The 25,063-nt window shown below is 42.8% G+C and overlaps 1 protein-coding gene across 7 annotated transcripts in view; it reads right to left on the bottom strand.

The window, feature by feature from the left end:
- The window catches only part of LOC121858208 (prostaglandin D2 receptor-like), a 134,265-nt gene extending 114,749 nt beyond the window's left edge, over window positions 1-19,516 (bottom strand). For 2 of the 7 annotated variants that reach the window (XM_042354427.1, XM_042354432.1), the window contains exons 1-2: window positions 19,199-19,481; window positions 5,793-6,656 (exon numbers count right to left, since the gene is read on the bottom strand). The gene's annotated coding sequence lies outside the window, so the exon portion shown is untranslated. Of the gene's footprint in view, window positions 1-5,792; window positions 6,657-19,182 lie in introns of all 7 variants that reach the window. The other 5 variants (XM_042354433.1, XM_042354434.1, XM_042354430.1 and 2 more) reach the window with 4 other exon arrangements.
- Window positions 19,517-25,063: the final 5,547 nt, after the last annotated feature.

The raw sequence follows: 25,063 nt of genomic DNA, 5'->3' as shown, positions 1-25,063 counted from the left end.
ACGCAAACCAAACCTAACCTAACGCAAACCAAACCTAACCTAACCTAACGCAAACCAAACCTAACCTAACCTAACGCAAACCAAACCTAACCTAACGCAAACCAAACCTAACCTAACGCAAACCAAACCTAACCTAACGCAAACCAAACCTAACCTAACGCAAACCAAACCCCTAACCTAACGCAAACCTAACCTAACGCAAACCAAACCTAACCTAACCTAACGCAAACCAAACCTAACCTAACGCAAACCAAACCTAACCTAACGCAAACCAAACCTAACCTAACGCAAACCAAACCTAACCTAACCTAACGCAAACCAAACCTAACCTAACGCTAACCAAACCTAACTTAACGCAAATGTAACTTACCTAATCTAACTTAACCTAACCTAACTTAACGCAAATGTAACTTACCTAATCTAACTTAACCTAACCTAACTTGCCCTAACCTAACCTAACGTAACCCAACGCTAACGTAACGTAATCTAACCTTACCTAACCTAAGGTCACTCGTCTCACCTGGATGTTCTTAATGAGTTGTAGGTGTTTTTATATAAGGTGACGCTACAACTGTGTGCGTCTCCATAAGGGGTCAACAGAGGCTCGTCAACAGAGGCTGGTGATGTGACCTGCCACTGTAATAAGACATATTTGGAGTCTTCAGCCACATTGACCCCTAATGTGAAGCCTACCGGACTACTGTTACTGTAGTCTGTATCCGGGAAGAACATTTATGTAGTGTTACTGTAGCCTGTATCAACGAGGAACAGTTATGTAGTGTTACTGTAGCCTGTATCAACGAGGAAGAGTTATGTGGTGTTACTGTAGCCTGTATCAACGAGGAAGAGTTATGTAGTGTTACTGTAGCCTGTATATACAAGCAAAACAATTCTATAGATCCGGAGTCAATAAACTGTTTCTATTTACAATCCAGTTCCTCAGCCAAGGGCATTAGAACAGTCCCATTGTCTACCTCACTCTGAACATAAGAGGTGGCGGGAGAACACCCACCCACCTCTATGTCACTGACAGCTGATAAACAAACCTCATCTATAACAATTGACGATAATCCCCTGACACACGTCCCCGGGTACATCTTCTCCCTTCTACAGATTCAGGATGTGATGTTTTAGCTGCCACGATTAAGATAAGATTGAGTAAAATAATCACTTAGTGTGTAGATGAAAAACAGTAATGGGAAGGGATTAATGGATGAGGGAAATACAGTATATACTAAAGGCTCTGTTGTTGTCAAGTGGTGGTGGTGTCAGGGATTTTGTAAGATGGTATTCGCTGCTCTTTCTCTCTCTCTCTCTCTCTCTCTCTCTCTCTCTCTCTCTCTCTCCTGACTAAGATGAAGACTGAATAACTTTTAATAATAATGTATTGGTGGTCATCCAGGATCCAATGGGCCATACAATGAATAATATAACAAAAGAAAGGCGAGATGCGAAGGTGGTGGCCATTCTGAGTGGTGGTGCTGTCGAGGAACGAGTCTTTATTATGCATGTGAGGTGAGGTAGCCAGTGAGCCTCTCTATATACCCCATGACCCTTATTATCCTCAGTACAGTATCTCACTGTATGTCTTCAATGCCTTGTGTTTAGCAGACATAGTCGACCCCTGTGACGTATTGTGGGGCTCTCCTAACATTCTTGCTTCCTCCAACACCATCCTCCTTCTCCAAGACCCTACTCCTCCAAGACCCTCCTCCTCCTCCAACACCCACCAACTCTCCTTTAGTCCCAAATTAGAATTCTCTTCTGTTGCCTCCAGCTATTACCTCCTCTGCTTCCCTCTCTCTCCATCACCTCAGCAACGTCCATCCTTTTTCAAATTCAAATATCTTTACTCCTAGAATGTGGCCTGACTACTCCTCCCTCTAAGCTCCTCCTTGACTCCCTCCCTCCCTCAGCTATCACTTGGCCTGATCAGTGATGGTGCACCCAGCAGCCGCCTACAACCATCACACTGTTGACCTCACCATCACTCATTCATATCAGCAAGTTGTGCCTCCTATTCCTGCCTCTTGTCTGTGTTGCAAGGGAATGTAGGATGTTTGGACCACGAGACGTTTGGTTGGGCAACGTAACGTAACCAAACGTAACCTAACCTAACCTAACCTAACCAAACCAAACTTAATCTAACCAAAACACAAACGTCCGCTCACCATTGCAAGTTGATGATGTCTCCTGTACCTCATTTATCACAGTGACAGATGCAAGTGGTAGCAACAGTGAAGAGTTTTTGAATTAACAACCTCGTTACATCAAGTCAGATCACCAATACATAAAACAGAATTAACATTACAGTATTTCTAAGGCATACAAATCTATACATACAGAGAATACAAAATATACAACAGTTCAATACAATATCTCTGAAAATACTGCATTGATTATATAACTAAGGCAAGGAGAATAAATGAAATAACATGTGTAACTATCGGGTATGTCCTCCCCATTCTCTCCTCATCCCCTTCCTCTCTCTTAATCTTCGTCCCCCTCCCCTCCTCGTCCCCTACCCCTATCCTCCTCCTCCCCTCCCCGTCCCCCTCCCCTCCTCCTCGTCCTTTTATCCTTAAATGACGCGATATAATAAAAATCCATTTGCAAGGATTAGTGAGGATTAATACAGGTAGGATTTATTTACTAATGAATGATTGTGGTGGTGGTGGTAGCGGTGGTTGTAAGCGTGTGGTGGTAGTGGTGGTAGTGTTGATAATGGTCGTAAGAGTAAAGAGGTGATGAATACAGTACTAGGAGGACTGACCACTAGGAGGACTGGACCACTAGGGAGGACTGACCACTAGAGGACTGACCACCAGGAAGACTGACCACTAGGAAGACTGACCACTAGGAAGACTGACCTGGCCACTAGGAAGACTGACCATAGGAAGACTGGACTACTAGGAGGACTGACCATAGGAGACCACTAGGAAGACTGGCCACTAGGAAGACTGACCACTAGGAAGACTGACCAGGAAGACTGACCACTAGGAAGACTGACTACTAAAGGACCTACTAAGAAGACTGACCACTAGGAAGACTGACCACTAGGAGGACTGACCACTAGGAAGACTGACCACCAGGAAGACTGACTAGACTGACCACTAGGAAGACTGACCACTAGGAAGACTGGACCACTAGAAGACTGACCACTAGGAGGACCACCAGGAAGACGACCACTAAGAAGACTGACCACAGGAAGACTGACCACTAGGAGGACTGACCACCAGGAAGACTGACCACTAGGAAGACTGGACCACTAAGAAGACTGACCACTAGGAGGACTGACCACCAGGAAGACTGACCACTAGGAAGACTGGACCACTAGGAGGACTGACCATAGGAAGACTGGACCACCAGGAAGACTGGCCACTAGGAAGACTGACCACTAGGAAGACTGACCACTAGGAAGAGGACCACTGGGAAGACTGACCACCAGGAAGACTGGCCACTAGGAAGGCTGGCCAACCAGGAAGACTGACCAGGAAGACTGGAAGACTGACCACTAGAAGACTGGCCACAGGAAGGCTGCCACCAGGAAGACTGAGGGAAGGAAGACTGGCCATAGGAAGACTGGACCACTAGGAAGACTGACCATAGGAAGACTGACCCAGGAAGACGTGAGGGTTCTCTATCATACAGACGGACAGGAGGGGTGAGGGGGGGGCCAGTGCATTATATGATGTATATTACCTGTCAGGAGATATAATAGATCACTATGTTGCGCTGGGGTAAGTGTGTAATCCTCCCTCCCTCCCTCGTTCTTCTCCCTTCCTAGTTCTCTCCTCCCTTCTTGTCCCTCTCTCCTCTCTCCTCCCTATCTACATTTTTTCCTCCTCCTCTCTTCCTCGTTCCTCACTTCCAACATTCTATCTTCCTCCTCTCTCCCTGTCCTTCCTCCTCCATCTCCTCCCACCAACTTTAATCCCACAACTCCTCCCATCCCTCCCTGTCCAAGACCGGTCCCTCCCTACCTCCCCCCTCCTCCCCCTCCCTCCCCCCCTCTACCTCCATACCATCCCTCACCTGCAACATACCTGGGCAACAGCCTCATCAATACACCTGTCCTACTTCATCAACACAACTCGGGCACTCAGGTGAACGCAGCCACCAACCTGATCTCGTCTTGTGAGTGGCTGGAGCCCATCAGCCAATCACCTGTCTTCATCACCAAAATATCATTAACCTGACTGTCCAGGTAAGTTAAAAAGCATTAAGAGGACGAGTTGTTGCTGAATATGTCTCACCTGGCTGGTATGTATACGTACTTGGCATGTATACTTAGCTGGTATACATACCATACATACATACACACACAAACACCTACATACACACACACACACACACACACACATATATATATATATACACCCACAAACACCCACATACATACACACACAAACACCCACATACATACACACACAAACACCCACATACATACACACACAAAAGGCAGAATCGATGACATGTGTTTCAACCTTGACCAAACTATTAATAAAACTCTACCTGTTGCGGTGACGAGGTTGTCTGTGTGTAGTGACAGCTGAACATCTCTCTCTCTCTCTCTCTCTCTCTCTCTCTCATAGTCTGTGAGAACTAAACATGTGTCAAGAGGAAACACTTCCCTTGGTCACGACTATTGGACGGGTAGACAGACAGTAGTTAGATAATGTTCGGAGGGTTGTATGTGTGTGTGTGTGTATGTGTGTGTGTGTGTGTATGTATGTGTGTACGTGTGTGTATGTGTGTACGTGTGTGTATGTGTGTGTACGTGTGTGTATGTGTGTACGTGTGTATATGTGTGTACGTGTGTGTATGTGTGTACGTGTGTGTATGTGTGTACGTGTGTGTATGTGTGTACGTGTGTGTATGTGTGTACGTGTGTGTATGTGTGTGTGCGTGAGAGGTAGAAGGACGTGACTGCAGGTACTAATATAAGTGTAGTGTGTATCTTGCATTACCACAGTCCCTTAATGTAAACATCAAAAAACATTTACCCTCGTGTCAACACCTGTGGCCCGTAGCTCAGGTATTCTCATTAACTCCCAAGCACCTGGTGGACAATGCAGGGTATAATATCCAACACACTCATCACCTGTCACACAAGTTAGAGGATTAGTCATTTTAACCTAACCTAACCCCGACAAAAAAAAACCCTTGTATTTTGATGAAGTTACGTGAAAGTCGAAAGACCGATTAAAAAAAAACACATTTAATTAAACATATAAAAAGGTGCAATGAATGACACACACATGTTGATTACTTCACTACCTGCCTTTGAGAAGTAATTGCTGGCATATCATAAACGAAACGAGAATCAAATTACGTTGCGTTTAGTCTCTTTTTTTAATTTAGTGATTCATTCCTTGAACAACGAGGAATAGACACTGTACAATTTCATTCATAATTCCCTGAACACTTGGTAATATCAGGCATCTATTGGTGGGTCATATATATGGTTTATAATGCTGCCTTTCATCACATATCAGTATCACAACAAGGAAACAATCCCAAACATTACTTAATATAAAAAAAAAACCCTTCCTCCCTTCAGCTAATGGTAGTCAACTACTTAAATGCCTCATATACTACCAAGTGTCCAAGGTATTTTGTCCACAACTGTACAACCATCATTAATATTTAAAATTTGCTCAACAAATTATACCTCTACTAATCCCATCAACAAACACTTGGAAAAACACGAAAAATAATAAAACATTTTGATCATGACAACAAACTATTAACACTTGGAAAAAACATCTAAAAAAAAAAGATTGTCTTACCTTTTGAGCAGAAGACCACGACAGCTGGGCGTTGTGTTGTTGAATATTCCTCTATTTACATGGCAGTGTCCGCGAGGCTGCCACAAGACACCGTTTATATACGTCAACTGAAGCGTATGGCACGATCTTAGGTAGGACAAGCATTGGTTACGTTAATATGTCATGTCTAGGTAAGATAATACTGCTTTGTGCGACGATAGCACAAACACTGGGTAGGTCAAGGTACGATAACAATAGGTCAAGTACGATAACACTGCTCTAGACGATAGTATCAGCACTGGGTAGGTCAAAGTGTCTAGATACGGTAACTCTGCTCTCACGTACGATCCAGCCAATTTTAATACAGGTACCGAGTAGAGTTATATAAGACCCATGAATATTTTAGCTCACAGGTGTGAAGTTTTCGTCCACAAGCTACGTCAGTAACATACGAGAGACACTACCACACCATAACACAACACGTACCTTAGTCATCTGGTCCCGCATAGTGTATTATTTCCGTGATTTTATGGGATATATATTATTTAATAACTTTTCACTGTTTTGATGTTTTCCAAGAGAGAGAAAACACCGCATCTAGTGTTTATTTCAGATGTAAATATTTAATGTTCGTTCAGATAATTAAATCATGTTTTTTTCTGGATGTTTGGATATAGTTTATCACTTTGTATCACATTAGTGAGAAAAACTTCCTTTTTTTTTGTCTTAGGAGGATCTAGCCCTCAACAGGTGTACAGGAGACAGCACCTTACTCCTGGAGACGAGAACGACATCTCCCTTCATCCTCCTTCCTGCTAGCTTGAACGCCTCTGTCACGTCAGGAGAACAAGAGGTCTCCAGGAGGACACACACACACCAGGTCCTCTGTGGATGCGACGAGACAAGGTGTTAGTTCAGAGTCAATAACATTAAGTAGTGATACATATAACAGCTTAACCAACGAGGCGAAACATGTCAAACAGCAGACGATTTTATTCAGCTCAGAGGAGGCCCCGTACACAAGGGGTTAGTGGGGGCCCCGTACACAAGGGGTCAGTAGGAGGGCCCCGTACACAAGGGGTTAGTGGGGGCCCCGTACACAAGGGGTCAGTAGGAGGGCCCCGTACACAAGGAGTTAGCAGAGGGATCCGTAAACAAGGCCCCGTACACAAGAAGTTAATTGACATCTCTGTTAATAGTAAACACAGCCTCTCAAGGGACGGAACGCACCGTATAATTAGTTCCCCATCAGGCGGTGCGCCCCCCCCCCCCCTATTACCTCACTAGTTCCCCATAGGGCAACTCCCTCCCATTACCACGCTGTCAAGTAACAATGGTACCATCAGTTACCCATGTAAGGAACAATGTAGTATTAGATGAGTTATGGTATCAATAAGGAACAATCGTTTATACTCTGTCCCTATAACGAGAGCTTTATAATAGGAACGTTTTTTAATATATTGGGAGTGTTTTGGGTATAATCAGAACGTTTTTACTATAATCGGAGCGTTTTTAGTATAATCGGAGCTGAACTGGCCCTTTAACCGTTGATTCTTGAGGGGTTAATGGGCTGGGACATGTAAAAGTATATAGAGTGTTTAGTAGCGAAAACCCAACTGTCTTTTCTTCAATTATTAAGAAAATAAGTTCCAAGTGTATATCACCGTAACTTATTCACTGTAGCTATGAGTGTTAAATGAGGATGGAGGCTGTGATAAATACGTCCTGCTGGGGTGAAAGGTTGAGTGAGGGTGCCTAGGAACCCATCGAGGGAGAACGGAAATATATCCGACGTCCTCCCTCGAGGGAAAACCGAACCATCCACGATGGCTCTCAATAACGTCTTCCTTTAGTGACCGATATCAAACTCTTGACGGCAATAGGTGGCCAGAGAGCCGGCTACTTAATGCTTAACTCAGCACTAAGCGACGCGACTTCCCGTGGGCACACCTTATCACGTGCTCTGAACATGCTACCTCATAGCTAGTGGAAAGTTACAGAGGGTGATAGAGTATATAAGTCTAATGTAATTAACCCATTTATATAAATACGTGGGCCTATAAGACAGGGACTAATACAGAGCGTTTTTGATATTATCGGAGAATTTTTTGTTATTATGGGAACGTTTTTGGTATAATCGTAGTGTTATTTTACTATAATCGGAACGATTTTATTATAATTGAAGCGCTTTAAGGTATAACCAGAACGTTTTTATTATAACCGGAACGTTTGAGTAAAATTGGAACTCTTTTGGTATAATCTGCATACATATCGTAATTCTGCGACCTAATTTTCATAACACTCTAACTTAATTCTTGTTAAAAAATACTAATGTCATCACAACTCTCTCAGTATTATCTAGTACAGGTGTTCACAGGTAAGTTAAAATATTCCGGTAAATAGAGATACCTGGGAGGTGTGTTAATGAGGGGACGTCACCTGTGTTCACGTTACGCTGGGACGTCACCTGTGTTCACGTTACGCTACAGCTTAAAGGTTTCACTAGTAGTTTAAGCAGGTGAAATCATACGGTTTTTTATTTATTTATTCATGAAAAAATATTGATAGAAATAAGATTCGAGTTATGATAGAAATTTGTGGCAATTAAAAAAATTTATTATTATTATTATTATTATTATTATTATTGTTGTTGTTACTGTTCTTTATCTACTTGTTACTTGATGTGATCCCGTGTGTGTGACTAAGGAGCGGGATGTTAATGAAATCTTGTCACGCTAATGATAAGTCTTTCAACTTTCAGGTGTAGAAATATTTCGGTATTTGGGGAGGAACATGTGTGTTCTGTATATGAGGCGTCCGGGGCCAGAAGGGCGACCGGACCAAATGTTACTTTTGAGATAATTGACTTTAAAGTTGATCGATCTATACCACCCTCTGTGTGTACGAAAATTTGTGCATATTGGGTATCATTAGATTTGTATGATGAAGGAGAATAGGTTTCTGAAATAAATTAATGGTATGATCCCCCAATTTTTTTCCAAATTTGTTGGAAAAACCCCAAAATTTTAAAATGCAAAAAATATATGAATATTGCTATGTTATTGCATGCAAATGAAAATAGCAAATGTTATGAACACACTGTTGCAAAAAACCTGGTCATTAATCAATTTCATGATTTTTGGGAACATTTTAAAATTTTGGAAAAACCAAAAATCGAACAAAAAATTGTCATACAGCACCCAATTTTTTTTTTTACTTTTAATATACAAAATGAAACTTCAAGAAATAATGAACATATTAATACCTGAATCATGGTTTTAAATCATATTTCTGATTTTTGGCAAATTAAAGAAAAAATATCTTAACTCAAGTATGTTAAAAAGTTTTACACCACGAGGGTCTGGACGGCTGTACTCTGGTGGAGTCTGGAAAAATCACATTTTCTATGAAATGGTCGGTTCACCCTTCTGGCCCCGGACGCCTCATATGTCCAGAACACACACACACACACGACCTTCCAGACGCACTCATCACACTCATCCGATGTTTATAAACCGAACAACTCACTTGTGTCTTGTGGCCACCAGCAGCTCTCATAAGTCTACACTCTAACACACGGATACAGTTTCGCTTCCACAAATGGTACACAAAGTCTCAAGAGGCCCCACAGTGGTACAGTTTAAACCCTTCAGATGAGACAATAATTCACCTAACTTAACCTAACCTATCCTAAGTGACCCAGCCCTGACACACACACACACCCCCTGACCTTGACCTAAGTTTACCCAGCCCTGACTCACACACACACACACACACACACACACACACACACCTTACCGCTTGTTTGTGTGTCTCAAACAATAATACAATCGATTTTCTCTTCAAACTCTACTGTAGACGAGGACGGTAATGCACTTAAGGATTTTATTCTGGTTAAAGACAGACGATTTTATTCAGGTGGGAATAAACCTCGACCACTCAAAGAATTACGACACCGGACCATTACTGTACGTGTGCTTTTTAGTGAATGGAATTATATAACAGAGCTACATAATGCCCTAGTAGGTAAACTAATCTATTGGAATTTGACTCACGGGGGATAAACCTACGACACTTTGATGAATACAAGGATAACATCACCTATTTACTCAATACACGAGTTCTTCATCGTTTCCAAGTTACGAAAGAAAAGAATCCAAACAGTCTCCCCTTCCCTGACCCGTCTCCCTATTCAAGACATCTTAACCACCATCACTTCAACCCAACACTAAGTTTATTTTATCTCTCGTCTAAATCCATAGACAGCAACTGTGGTCCAGAGGTACTTGGATGGATTGGGGGATGGTTGGGTGGTTGGGTGGTTGGGTAGTTGGATGGTTGGATGGTTGGGTAGTTGGATGGTTGAGTGGTTGGATGGTTGGGTGGTTGGGTGGTTGGGTGGTTGGGTAGTTGGATGGTTGGATGGTTGGGATGGCTCCTTCTTCCTCTCTTGGACTCTCAGAATTGAAGGTCATTCTGGTGGAGGTGATAAACGACGTGCTTGAAATACCGCAATAGAAATGAAGTATCCTATCGCCCCTGGGTGTGGGTTCAGGGTGGGTTCATTGTGGGTTAAGGGTGGGTTAATGGGTGGGTTCAGGTGGGGTCTGGCTAGGGGTTAAGGTGGGTTAAGGGTGGGTCTAGGGTGGGTCTAGGTGGGTTAAGGGTGGGTTCAGGGTGTGGGTTCAGGTGGGTCTTTAGGGTGGGTTATAAGTCTTCACCAACACCCCCAAACGCTACCCCTTCTTTCCACCTCGCCACCACTTGTTCTAAAAACCTGTACTGTTAAAAAACGATAAATAAAACGGGAGGAAACAGGTATTGTGTGTGTGTGTGTGGGGGGCACCAGGAGGGGAAGGGGGTTTACGCCAAGGGGAGGGGGGAAGGTGGGGGTGGGGTGGGCGGGGTTGGGGGTATAAGTTACTCCTGATTCGTCCAATTTCTACGTTGACTTGTCTGGCTCAGTTGGTGGCGTTCAATCACGTTACCTTATACAACTGTAGGGACAATGGCTGGACTACCTGGCCCCGAATTATATCTTCCTGCTCCTCCTTTTCTTCCTGTTTCTCCTTCTCTTCCCTCTCATTCTCCTTTCCTTCCTTCAGAATCTTGTCTCAATCCTCTTTATTCTTCTATTTCCTCTCATATCCTTCCCTTTTCCGTCTTTCTCCTTTTCCCTTTCATGCTTCTCTACTCTCTTTCTTCACATCGTTTTTCCTCTTCGCCTTTCTCCTTGTCCCCATCTTCTTCTCCCCTCCCCTTCTCTCTCAACTACTTTCTCCCTTCCCTCTACCTCTCTTCCTCACCTTCCCTCCCTCCCCTTTCGTCACCTTCAAGATACCAGGGCTGACCCACTGGGCAAGCGAAGGGGTGAAGGCCTCAGTATCTTGATTACTAAATTGGTAGAAGCGGCATTATCTTGTGTGTGTGTGTGTGGGAGGGAGGTGGAGAAGGAGGGGTGGGTGGTTGTGGTTGATGGAAGAGAGGAGTGGATAGATGGATGTAGGGTGTGGATAGAATAATTCACAACTATTACCACCACAACAACTGTGAATAATTAATGCAAGAACGATGACCGCAGGGGGCAGTGTTATCAAGGTCTAATATTAATGTGGCGACTGCGAGAAGCGACACTACTTAAATGGACCAGGCGTGTCCAGTGTCAGGCTAGAGGAGAAGGTGACGTTGGCAACACTGATGTAAATGCCTTTGATGTGGATTTTACACACACACACACACACACACACACACACACACACACACACACACACACACACACATGACCGCCAGACCTTACTGTACAAGATCTGTAGGCAAGATATATAAAGATGGACGCTATTGAGTACGTACACCTGTCGATCCACCTGTATGGCCATTAACACCTGTTTTGTATCACCTGTACCAACCTTATAGCTTACACCATCTTTCTCACAAGAGAGAGAGAGAGAGAGAGAGAGAGAGAGAGAGAGAGAGAGAGAGAGAGAGAGTACATTAACAGCTCTGGGCATCAATAACTCACACCGGTATACAGAGAGAGTCCAGTATATTACAGCATTTGACTGTCTTAAAGTTCATCCCAGAGAGAGACCATTGGCCAGCTTCAGGGCCCAGATTCTTATAAAAGTCTAGTAAAGCAATTTGTTTTATCCTCAGGTAAATAATGTATAAATATTTGACGTCCATTTAAAATATTTATTAATATGAAGGCCAAAAAAAGATTCAATTTCGTACTGAGATTCGAATGATAATTTCAGTAGGTTAGGTTAGGTTAGGTTAGTGTTACCGTATGTTAGGTGACCCTCAGGGTGGTTAAACTTTAGGTGAAATAAGCTGGTAAGTATTATTCTTCAAGTGATTTGACTGTCCTCTTTGAGAGAGAGAGAGAGAGAGAGAGAGAGAGAGAGAGAGAGAGAGAGAGAGAGAGAGAGAGAGAGAGAGAGAGAGAGAGAGATTCATCAAGCACAATAATCAGAGCGAGCCACCACACCCCCTTGCCTTCTATAAGTAAGTGTTCCCTGTTCCCTGATACAAGGCACCACCAAGTCCAAGTGTTCCTGGGAAGCGCTGAGAGGGAGAGGGAGAGGTTGGGGGGGGGAGGGGTTGGTTACCAAACATAAACAGCGAGCAGATACTTTGTTGTTATCTGAGGCGCCCAGGTGTAGTATAGGCAAATAAACAGCTACTCTACTGCCGAGGTGAATCTATTGTTTTGAATATTACCTTCCCGGACACACTACACTACATAATTATTAATTACACTCTGACTACACTACACTACACAGCACTACACTACACTACACTACACTACACTACACTACACTACACACGGATAAACAAGTTCTCAGTATTAACTATTAATACCCTCACCCTCACTATAGCTGCCCATAACATTAAGTATGTAACAACTGTCAAGATAAACATTGAAATATATTTAGGTTGTATATTTTATGAGAGAGGTGAGGTGGTGGTAGTAGACGGTGGTAGTGGTGGTAGTAGACGGTGGTAGTGGTGGTAGATGGTAGTGTTGTGGGTGGTGGTAGTAATGGTGGAGGTAGATGGTGGTAGTGGTGGTAGTGGTAGTGTTGTGGGTGGTGGTAGATGGTAGTGTTGTGGGTGGTGGTAGTAATGGTGGAGGTAGATGGTGGTAGTTGTGGTAGTGGTAGTGTTGTGGGTGGTGGTAGATGGTAGTGTTGTGGGTGGTGGTAGTAATGGTGGAGGTAGATGGTGGTAGTTGTGGTAGTGGTAGTGGTGGTAGTGGTAGATGGTAGTGTTGTGGGTGGTAGTAATGCAGGAGATGGTAGTTGTAGAAGTGGTAGTGTTGTGTGGTGGGTAGTAATGGTAGGAGGTAGATGGTGGTAGTTGTAGTAGTGGTAGTGTTGTGGTGTGAGTAATGTAGGAGGTGATGGTAGTTGTGGTAGTGGCAGTGGTGGTAGGTGGTAGGGGCAGGGTGGTGGTAGTAATGCAGGATGGTAGTTGTGGTGGTAGTGTTGTGTAGTGTAGTAATGGTGAGAGGTAGATGGTAGTGGTGGTAGTGGTAGTGGTGGTAGTGGCTAGGGAAGGGGTGTAGTAATGGTGGAGGGATGGTAGAAGGTAGTGGTATCACCACCAGACATCTCCATTAAGATCTACAGAAAGTGAGAGAGAAGAAGGAGGAGGAGAGAGATTAGGAAAGGATGGAGCAGGAGAGAGAGAGACCCACTCGACCTTCACACAACTCTAATAGACACGATCGACCTTCACACACACACACACACACACACACACACACACACACTCCTCACTCTCCCTCTCTTAACTTGTTAACAAAATCATCTCCTTCCTTAAATAAAACCATAATATTGACACAGAATTATTTCCAATATGTTTAGGTCACAGTGCCTTGTTTACTCAGCCATCAGTCACTTGGGGGAAACTCGAGTCACCACAGACGAGCCCAAACCAAGCCTGGAAACTCAAGTGACGTCTGTTTTGGATGCATTGAAAATATCGGAAGATGAAACACGACCTGGAAATGATTCTTACGATAACATATTCACTTCTGGACGACCTCTAAGGTAAGTCTTGGGTGACGATGGGTCTATTTCTTCAGTGTTTACAATTTATTTCTTGTTTATTTCTTATGGTAAATCTGAGCCGTATTTTCCAGCCAACTAATTGAATTTCTTAAGTCAAATTTATTCTCACAAGTATAATATTGTCTTTATGGTCGAGCCTTGTAAGTGTGATAAGACGTCTTTACTACAGTCATAATATTAAAAGTCACTAAAAAGTAATCTGGAGTGTACATAGTATATCGTCTACCCCCCTCCTACCCACTTGACCCCACCCACCTGACCTCTACTCTCCCCTGCCTTCCCCATCCAAATGACCCCCACCCTTCCCTGCTTGAACTGCTTCCCCACTAACCTGACCCCCACCCTCCCCGACCTGACCCCTACCCCCACCCCCCCAGAGCTAGGGTGGTGGTATATAAACATCTTATATTCCAGCACGAGGATGAGATGATGACTGCCAAGCTGAGAGATCTTATCAGTTCCCCCAGCGGTAGGACCTGTGTTGAGAGCTTCTTGTACACTCAAGGTCTTGGCGTACACTCAAGGAGACTCTACCTGTACGTACAAGAGGTTCATATGTACGTGATCTACAACGTGGATTATTTATTAAGTAGATGAGTTAAGCAATAAAGATAGAACTCTGCCTTGTACTGAACAATCTCCTTTACACTGTCACCCCTAACCTTCCCCTTCACTAGAATACCAACAGATTTCCTGGGTATATATAAAGAAACATTCCTCTTAACTAATGCTATTTGAGCCTCCCCATTACAACACACACGCGCACACACACACACCTAAAAATAGTATGGTGCCAACTTTTAAACCTACTGATACGTCTCCCTAAGACTATTAGTCCCTGTCTCTCCCTTTATCTTGGCTACACAGTAAGACTAACCTAACCTAACCTAACCTAACCTAACCTAACCTAACCTAACCTAACCTAACCTAACGGACTTTTATAGTTCGCTAAATGGAGGTTTCACATCAAACGAACTCGATATAACGGACTTTCCTCTGCATACAGTCCGTTAAATGGAGTACACAGGTGAGATGAGGGTATCGTGTCCTCATTAACAGTGACCGGAGGTAAGGCGGTACAGGTGTGATAAGGTCAAGCTGCATTTTCGCTCATTAAGTCTTCGTTAACAAGTACTTCGTTACCACCTGTGTCCGTATAACGCTAACACACACACACACACACACACACACACACACACACACACACACACTAGAGTAAGAGGAGTATGAGAGCAATGCACACACACTTAGGTCCTACCGGGAACGTTCTCTCTCTCTCTCTCTCTCTCTCTCTCTCTCTCTCTCTCTCTCTCCACACCTGTATATCGTTATCACCTGAGATCCTTCACTGATACGGTACAACAAACTGAGGTCATTATCTTCCACAGGTAAGTCTACAGGTGAGTCTACAGGTAAGAGCACAGGTAAGACCACAGGTAAGAGCACAGGTAAGACCACAGCTAAGTCTACAGGTGAGTCTACAGGTAAGAGCACAGATAAGACCACAGGTAAGTCTACAGGTGAGTCTACAGGTAAGAGCACAGATAAGAGCACAGGTAAGAGCACAGGTGAGTCTACAGGTAAGACCACAGGTAAGACCACAGGTAAGAGCACAGGTAAGACCACAGGTAAGACCACAGGTAAGTCTACAGGTAAGAGCACAGGGAAGATGGCAGAAGCCAAGTTGGTTTAATTACCACAACCACCACAGATCTCTATCAGGTTAATCTTGTATAACATGGAGACATCAAAGTTTTCCCAATAACATGTATGTATGTATGTACACAACAAATAACCCACACACACACACACACACACACATACAATAAAACATTTCCCTCAGGTATAATCAATCAATTTAACACCTGGTGGAGAATTTAACCCAGTAATCGACCTCATTCACAAACTCGATCATTTCGACACAATCACCCTTGAGGAAGTAGTCGACCTCACTAGATGATTGAGAGTCGACCTTGAATTTATAGACGGGAGATTTGGTGAAAAAGAATGAATAAACTTCCTGATAACTTCATCTTAAAATCCTTGACGATAAAACAATTGCCCACAGACACTCATTCATCACCAGAGAGAGAGAGAGAGAGAGAGAGAGAGAGAGAGAGAGAGAGAGAGAGAGAGAATATAATTAATACACACACACACACAGACACACACGCACACACATACATGCATACATACATACATACATGCATACATTGTCAACACCACAGACTTCTAGTGACCCAGATTGAAGATTCATCAAAACACGTTGGTCTATGGTGATTTATAACTCATATATGGGACAAAAATATGAGACATTAGAAAGGGAGAGATGAGGGGTGAGGGAGGGGTGAGGGAGGGTGAGGGAGGGGTGAGGGAGGTGAGATGAGGGTGAGGGGTGGGGGAGAGATGAGGGGGAGGGAGGGGTGAGGGAGGGAGAGGGAGGGTGAGGGAGGGGTGAGGGAGGGAGGGGTGAGGGAGGGAGAGGTGAGGGGCGAGAGAAGTGCTTTGAGGCTCCCTGACATATTTATAGTGAATTGAGTGGCGTGGTGACCTGCTGGTGTGTGTGTGTGGAGACGCCTTGATATACAACAAAACATAATGTAACCTAATACATCAAAGGCCAAAGCCACACTAACACTTTAAATCGACCCCCCCAAGAGCGCGCTAAACAGAGATGTCATCCCGAAGGTAAGGTATAGCCAAGGTGTTCAGTATATTAACGCGACAGGTAGCAAGGTAATTAACCCTCATTACCTGGCTACACAACATCACTATACATATCACTACACGTACTCAAGCTACACATATGGCTACACTACATATACTCAAGCTACACAATATTACTACCAGCCAAGAGTGATCATCTTAAGATAATTTTTTCATCCGGGAACGATCTTGTCATAACACAACAGTCTGGATTAATATGCAGTTTACTTATGAACAGGTCATTTTTTATTACTCACATCAAGGCTTGGGGGGCGAAAAAATATAATAATAATAATAATAATAATAATAATAATAATAATAATAATAATAATAATGATGATGATGATAATAAAAGTAATAATAATAATAATAATAATAATAATAATAATAATAATAATAATAATAATAATAATAATAATAATAATAATAATAATAATAATGAGCCATAAATAAAATAAAATATCACGAGTGAGAAACAATATACTGTGTGTATGTTGTGTTGTCAATGTTAAGAGAAACAATTGAGACCCTGCAATTGTGTGTAAATGAGGCAGACTTGGTCACAACTTTTGTGATGCCATATAGCAGCAGGGTCTACCATTAGACAACACATTATGCTTCCAATATCATCCCAGGCGGTAGTACCTCCCTGTTTGGTAACTGATAACGTAGGGAAGTATTTTAAACCATTATTTTATACTATACTTCTTGAGAAACATCTGAAGCTGTGTCCTCCAGGAGTCACAACCCGCCATCACCTGCAGGTAGACTGTGGTAGGTTGTAAACATTGCATCATCTCTGATGGTGTGTGTTACATGTTGAGTGTCTGAGCGGCAAAGTCACTGGGTATAATAAGCTGCTTGACTGAACAAATTGAATTCCTGGGTTTAATAGTATTTCTTGGGATATTATGTTTAACGGGCTGTGGGGAAGAAGGGGGTGGAGGGGAGGGGAGATGGTGGGGGGTGAGTGAAGTGTATGGAATCCCTATGTACTGTACGTACACCTTCCCTAAAGAGCTGAAGAAGTTTTAGATTAATGTAGTGAAATGGGGTGGTGGTGGTGGTGGTGGTGGTGAAGTGGGGTGGTAGGGAAGTGGGGTGGTAGGGAAGTGGGGTGATGGGGAAGTGGGGTGGTAGGGAAGTGGGGTGATGGTCATGAAGAGGACTGATGGTGTGAATGCTGTACAGTATAAATTGATGAGAATCTATTTACTGTCTCCCCACTACCCCCTCCTCCTCCTTCCTGCAGACGACCACATTGTCACTCTACAATAGTCTACCGTCGACGAGGTAAGCATCGCAAAATACCACACTCTCCCTTACCCCAAGCGGAGAACTTTCCTTCCAACCCAGCGAACATCTACCCCACCGCAGGCCGAACACCCACAGCCAGCAAAGCGAAATGATAAGATTTTTTTTTTCACCAGCACACGAATGATCTTTACACACCTCCTTGTTCCAGGTAAACGGGACAACTAAAGTCTTCCTGCCAACGCCCCTTCTCTTAAGAGCTTCCTTACTCCTCTAAAAACACGTAACCCTCTTTCTCCCTTAGTAAGTTCCAGGTACACGGTGGTTCCTCGCCTGCCACAACTGCTTTAGTACGCCTCTAGTCATACTGGTCGCTGGAAGGTCGACGGGTGTGTGTGTTGCGTAGAGGAAGGGAGGCGATTCATAAAACCCCTCCGCCCCACCACCTCTTCCCGTTCCCCAACGTTCCATGGTTCCCTTCCCTCCACTGGACCACTTTATGGGTGTGTCAGCAGCTGGTGAGGGGTTTGATGGCCTGCCTGCCCTCACACCCAGGTCCTGGTCGGCAGGTACTTGTATGCTCCGGGAGGGACGAGAGATGTGGTGTGGAGATATTTAGTTAATGTGTTACAAGCCGAGAGAGTGCTACATTCCTCAGCGTCTCTGTCTAGGTGTATATATTACTTAATGCTGACTACAAGCCGTTACCCTATACTATACTTTATTTTACGTACAGTTCTCTATTCGGCCAGTAGATGTGATCAAGTGTGTATCCCGCCGGTGCAGTTGTCGCTAAAGTGTATCTGTTGTAGGCGGCAGCTTCCCGACGCCCCTCCTCCTCCCTCAACACGTGTACCTCAGCTCCGCCCCTTAACACTTAGTAGAGTTAGTTTGTGTCACACTCTATGGAATAATTATATCAGACATTCAATACTATACCGGATATTTACGTCTTACGGACGAGCAGAGGCGATGAAGAAGGGAGAGAGAAAACCAGTAGCAATGAAATCCTGCCATTCGTAGTTTTAATGTATCTTGTCAACGCCGCAGCTGCTTGCTTGGCTTGACTCGTCAGCACTACAACACAACTAGAGTTACCCACTTTCTCCTTCAATATAACCCCTGCTCTCATAACTACACCTCATTGCCCAAACACACACATACACACGGTGACATCAATCTGGTTGGCGATAAATTAGATACTGTCGATATTAAGTTGTATCTAAAATTTAAAGGAATGTAATTGTTTCACATTCAACTTTTTGTATCGGTTCCGAAACATTGCGCACCAGCCTGGACGAGTGAAGGTGTAAATGACTGTTCTTTCATGACATACACGACCCTGTACTCATGCACACCATGACAAACACACGTACTTCTGCTGGGCCTTACATGTTCACTGCAACTTCACTATGGCCCTAAGAATCGGCATGGCCACAGAATCCCGGCAACGCCACAGCACCCGCCTGGCCACAGCATCAGCGAGGCCACAGCGCCAGCCTGGCCACAGCATCAACGAGGCTAACAGACACCACTGGGGTTCAGCCACGACTAAGCTCAACAGGTTGGGTGAGTGAGAGAGAGAGAAGCAGGTCACACCAACCAGTCACTCACAGGCAGCCACTACTACCACCCGACACGTCCACAGAGGGGGGAGACACTGAGTCTGAACTGTTGGCCTGGCCCGCTGCCTGCCTGCCTGCCTGACTGACTGGGTCTACTACTGGGGCCAGGGGGACCTGCCATGGCCTCCACAGAGAGAGGGGTGGAGGGAGATTAGAGGGGGTCGGGAGGGTCGATGGAATGGTGAATGGAAAGGACAATGGAACGGCGAGATAGAAGGCTGTGAACGTGGGTACTGGGATAGGGTGGTGGTGGTGAGGGTGGTGATGGTGAGGGTAGTAGTGGCGTTGAGAGTTAATGCCACAAATCATGTCACCGTAATTGACACTAGTTAACGTTAATCGTAAGTGTGTGTGTGTGTGTGTGTGTGTGTGTGTGTTTATGTGCGTAATGTTAGTGGTCAATCATAGTAACACGATTCGTCCATATTAGCTCCGACCTCCCTGTGAGTAATGAAGGTCAGTGAGTGTGTGTGTGTAATGAAGGTTAGGTTAGGTTAAATAAGGTCCTAACTACCCTGGCCCAAACACCCTACAATCGCTTACAATAACCTCACCACCATCGTTAACTCTACCACATAGTCACCTCGTGTTCATTAATCCGTTACAGACATAAAAGTTACAATTGTTACTTATTTAATATATTTTAAGTTTAAACGCCTGCGTCATATTATGGGCATCTTGGTGTAATAAATGAAATTACGTTCTAATGTGAGGGTGGCGTGGGGGAGTGGTTACTAGTGTTTGCTTCCTGAACTAAGGGTTCCTGTTTTGCGCCGACTCCTCCCAGCTATGAATGAAAACCTAACCTAACCTAACCTAACCTAACCTAACCTAACCTAACCTAACCTAACCTAACCTAACCTAACCTAATCTAACCTATGTGGAAGTCGACGGTTATTTTAAATATCAGTAAGAGGGTCGTGGCTTGATGTGATGTGGCTAGGTGTGGTGTGGTTCGGTAAGGTGTGGTGTGGCTAGGTAAGGTGTGGTGTGGCTTGCTAGGTATGGTGTGACTGTTTAACTAGGTGTTGGGTGGCTAGTTAGATGTGGTGTGACTGGCTACAGGTGTGGTGTGACTAGCTAGGTGTGGTGTGGTTAGCAAGGTATGGTGTGGTTAGCTAGGTGTGGTATGGGCGGGTTCACCTTCAGCCAGTGTCGAGGTTGGAGGGGGGGGGGGCGCTTCTCGGAACGGCCCTACGTATGGTAAACAGGGTGACACTATCTGAAGGTACAGCTGCAATAATGTCACTGAACAAATTAATGATACGTTAACTATTTTTTTTTTATTTAAGTGACCTCCAGCTTCTCCCAATAGCCACACCTTCTCCGCCATTTTATTACCTTAATATTAAATATCCTAATACATAAGTAGCTATCCTAACTACCGGGGACCGATAACTGCATACCAACTGGCTGCATTGGAAGATGGCGTTAATTTGGTAGGATTAAACTGTGCGAGTTGCATCTTAGGAATTCACTCCGAACTCCCTTGCGTGGTATTGGACTCCAACCGACCTTAACAGCGTTTTTCATTTGTTGTGGTGAAACCAGCGACACCCTGGGGCACTCCTTACAGTTATATGGGTCTAAGTATTATTGTTGTTGTATGTGATTGGTGATAAATAACAGGTTGAGTAGTGATCCAATAACTATTGATGGTATCAGTACATATGTGGTGTGAGTCGAGTACATCAATGGAGGGAAAAATACCATGTTATGCATCTCGAAATAGCGTGTTGTTATAAATAATATTTTAATTCGGGATATTGTCAAGTGTGTCATACAGCCATCTGTAGTGACAATGACATAATATAATGATTGTTTAATGATGTAATAAGTAATTGAAGTTGTTTAATGATGTAATAAGTAATTGAAGTTGTTTAATGATGTAATAAGTAATTGAAGTTGTTTAATGATGTAATAAGTAATTGAAGTTGTTTAATGATATAATAAGTAATTGAAGTTGTTTAATGATATAATAAGTAATTGAAGTTGTTTAATGATATAATAAGTAACTGAAGCCCTAGTTTATGAATGATAAAGTGGGACTTGAGTGGTCCAGTCAGGGGTGAGTGTACTTGATTAACATAGTGTTCATTCCTTGTGTTAATAAATGTTGAATTAGTAATCTACTAGTACCACCACTCTATCCTTTCACACATTGGTTCTCAGAAAATAACTAACTCACGTGCCTAGAAGCTCGCTACCTAACAGTTAACTAAGATATGTTATATTTTAATAAAAGTCTGGGTGGTGGCAGGCTACCGTTGTTAGTCTAATAAGTGTGGCAATAAGAAAGACATGGTTCCCAAGTTAATCCATGGTTTAGAATATAACTAGAACAAAATATATGGAAGAGAATATAATATATATGAAAGAAAATGAAAAGGAAGAACATTGACTTGGAAAATATAAGCAGAGAAATATACGAGTTACTTATATAAGACTATAAGGAAGAATATATACGAATAAGTGTAGCAAAGCACAAAGCAGGGAACTCCCAATTCAGGGATGGGACACACTTGTAGTCTTCTCTCAATTATTTACTCTAGAAATCACCCGAGAAGGAAGAGGCTGGGACCTAGATCAGACATAACTAGTTATTATACATACAAAACAAGCATCAACTGTTGTCATATGGGTACCACACAGTAGTAGGAATTAAACAATACATAATAAACCCGTGGTGTAGACTCACTCCAGGGTGAATGTCTGGAGAGCAACGCTAGAATTAGCCTTATTCTGGCTTACAAACTACCTCCACGAGATCATCACATTCTTCATATAACATTTATTATGCTCAATCTATCAAACACACCCTAACAGAGCAAAGAAATACGTGGGACATACCTGCTACTGGGCCCCGGGATGTAAACAACGCCATGGCGTCTCTCCCCCCCGGGCTGGGCTGCTTCACTCCGGCGCGAATTCCATTTCAAACCCACAAACTATATTTATGTTTTCCTCCTCGGGGCTTAGAAAAATACATATCCATATCAATAATATCCTAAATCACAAAATAGTTGTCTCTGGAATTCCTCATACCACATAAGTATATATATCAAGTATTGAAGAATAAAAGGGCTACGTCTGAAATAATAAGAAGTAAAGGAATTCGCGCCATTACAACGTCACTGTTTTACCACTTATCAAAATACTTATTTTGTTTTTGCAACTCTGGGGAACCGAGTTTATAAGGGCTCAAAATACTAGTTTGGTTTACCCGTTAACATTTTCTTTAGTGTTATAATTTAAGTTTAAAAAAAATGGTTGTATTTTAGGAGTAACTTAAACTTTTAACACCACTCGTACCCTATTCCAACCAGAGAATTGCTACACAGTTTACGATCTACTTTGTATATTGCGGACCAGTGTTTAGACCAGTGGTTCTCAACCTTTTTCACTCCATTCCCCCTTGAGGAATTTTCAACATCCTCGTGGCCTCCTTCATTTTTCTCCTATAACAGACAAACAGACAAGTGATAAAGACTAAAGAATGATAAAGAAGGACAGATAAATAGCACAAGAGTTAGAATGGCAAACACACACACACACACACACACACACACACACACACACACACACACACACACACACACACACACATTCACATACATAACACGCCCATGCACTCACACATAAAGCACACATACAGTCATACACAAACATGCACAAAGGTAAACATTCACACTCAAGCTCGCAAGCTGAAGTGTACTTCCTGTAAGCAAGAACACGCCTCCTTTGACAAGCACTGCCCAGTGTTCATGTGTTAACAGTGAATTCTGTGCCAATTAAGTCGAGTAACGTAGAGATTTAGATATCGTCTGAACCGTAGCCAGACGTATGTTTTGTATAGTTGAAGTTAGACATTTACGCATTCGTGACTTCCTCAACTTCTCTCCAGTGTGTTGAGCTGAATACTCATCGGCTACCTTGGGTTGGTAACCGGGTTGGACGATGCCGTTAATTCGACAGGATTAAACTGGGAAGTCCGTTTCTTGCAAATCAGGCGCCAACTCCCTTGGCGTGTTGGTCTACAACCGACCCCTAACAGCGCTCTTTAATTGTTGTAGGGAGACCAGCATTACCCTGGGGCACTCTTCACAGTTACATGGGCCTAAGTATTATTGTATCTTGTTTGGGGGATAACTAGCAGAAATATAGTATCCCAGGTTAAGTATTGAACCACTGAATGAGAGTTAAAAGTGCCATGTCGTTCCTTGTGAATTAACAGGAGGTATTGTATGCTGAGATAATTGTGGAGTTGTCCAGTGTGCTATGTATTCATTGGTAGTGGCCATGAAATGATAATCTGAGAGTATAATGATATAACCAAGAAGTGAAGAGTTAATTTGCTACTTGGTAAGGTAAGACCTGGGGGTCCAGTGATATCTGGTGTATACCCAGTACTGAATATCATTTGGCAGAGTGACAATACCACAATTGTCGATTGAAGTAATAAGTATTTGGAGGTATTTAATGAGGTAATAAGTTCTTGAAGTGTTTGATGACTTAATAAATAAATTGCAGTTCTGTTTGTCTGAGTGAATCTAAGATGCATCTTATCCAATCACTGTGTTAATAAATATTGAATTAGTAATTTACGTCTACGAGTATCACCACTCTATCCTTTCCCACATTGGTTCTCAGAAAATAACTAACTCACGTGCCTAGAAGCTCGCTACCTAACAGTTAACTAAGATATGTTATATTTTAATAAAAGTCTGGGTGGTGGCAGGCTACCGTTGTTAGTCTAATAAGTGTGGCAATAAGAAAGACATGGTTCCCAGGTTAATCCACGGTTTAGAATATAACTAGAACAAAATATATGGAAGAGATTATAATATATGAAAGGAAAGGAAAAGAAAGAACATTGACTTGGAAAATATAAGCAGAGATAAAGAACATATAAGAATATAAACAAGAATATATAAGAATAAGTGTATATGTAAAGAATGAAGAAGGATACCTATATAAAACAGGATACTCATTGGAAAGAATGCTACAAAGAACATATAAGTATATGAATAAATAGAATACTAACAGAAAAGAATATCTGGATGGTAAATTATCAAAAAGAGAAAACTCGGCCCGGTACACCGAGACTTGATCAATGTTGCTTACTTAGAAAGATTGTAAGATGGAGCAATGAAAAAGTGGGAGGGAAGGGGAGGAGGTACGAGAAGAAGGAAGGTGAATAAGCCGGAGGAATATGAATCAACCTAACCTAAACTTAACCTAAGCATAACCTAACCTTCTCGCCTGACACTTCTCAGTTAGTATTGGGTGATTAAACTGTAACAAACTGAACGTATAAAGTAAATAAAGGTAATAGTTAAGGAGACGGTCATCATCTTATCTCCATTACTTTTTGGGGATTTTTGTATAAATTTCTTTAGTTATACTTTTTTATATTTCATTTGTTAATTCTGTTTTTTTTTCCTGATACTTCCTTTCGTTTGTCCCATCGTGGAGGGAGAGGGGGCTGGGGTAGGTTAAGTCTCTTCATAATTTGTCTATAATATGATGGTAAACAACATCTTAAATTAATCAGAGAAAATTTTGATGTAATATATGAATTAATTATCATTTTGTTGTAGTAACTAAAATAAAACGGTAAATATTTTGGCAT

Source organism: Homarus americanus, unplaced genomic scaffold, assembly GCF_018991925.1.
Source record: "Homarus americanus isolate GMGI-L3 unplaced genomic scaffold, GMGI_Hamer_2.0 scaffold57980, whole genome shotgun sequence".
Classification (NCBI taxonomy): Eukaryota; Metazoa; Arthropoda; class Malacostraca; order Decapoda; family Nephropidae; genus Homarus; species Homarus americanus.
The sequence above is the reverse complement of the archived record's forward strand: the minus strand, read 5'-3'. Positions and strand labels throughout refer to the sequence as shown.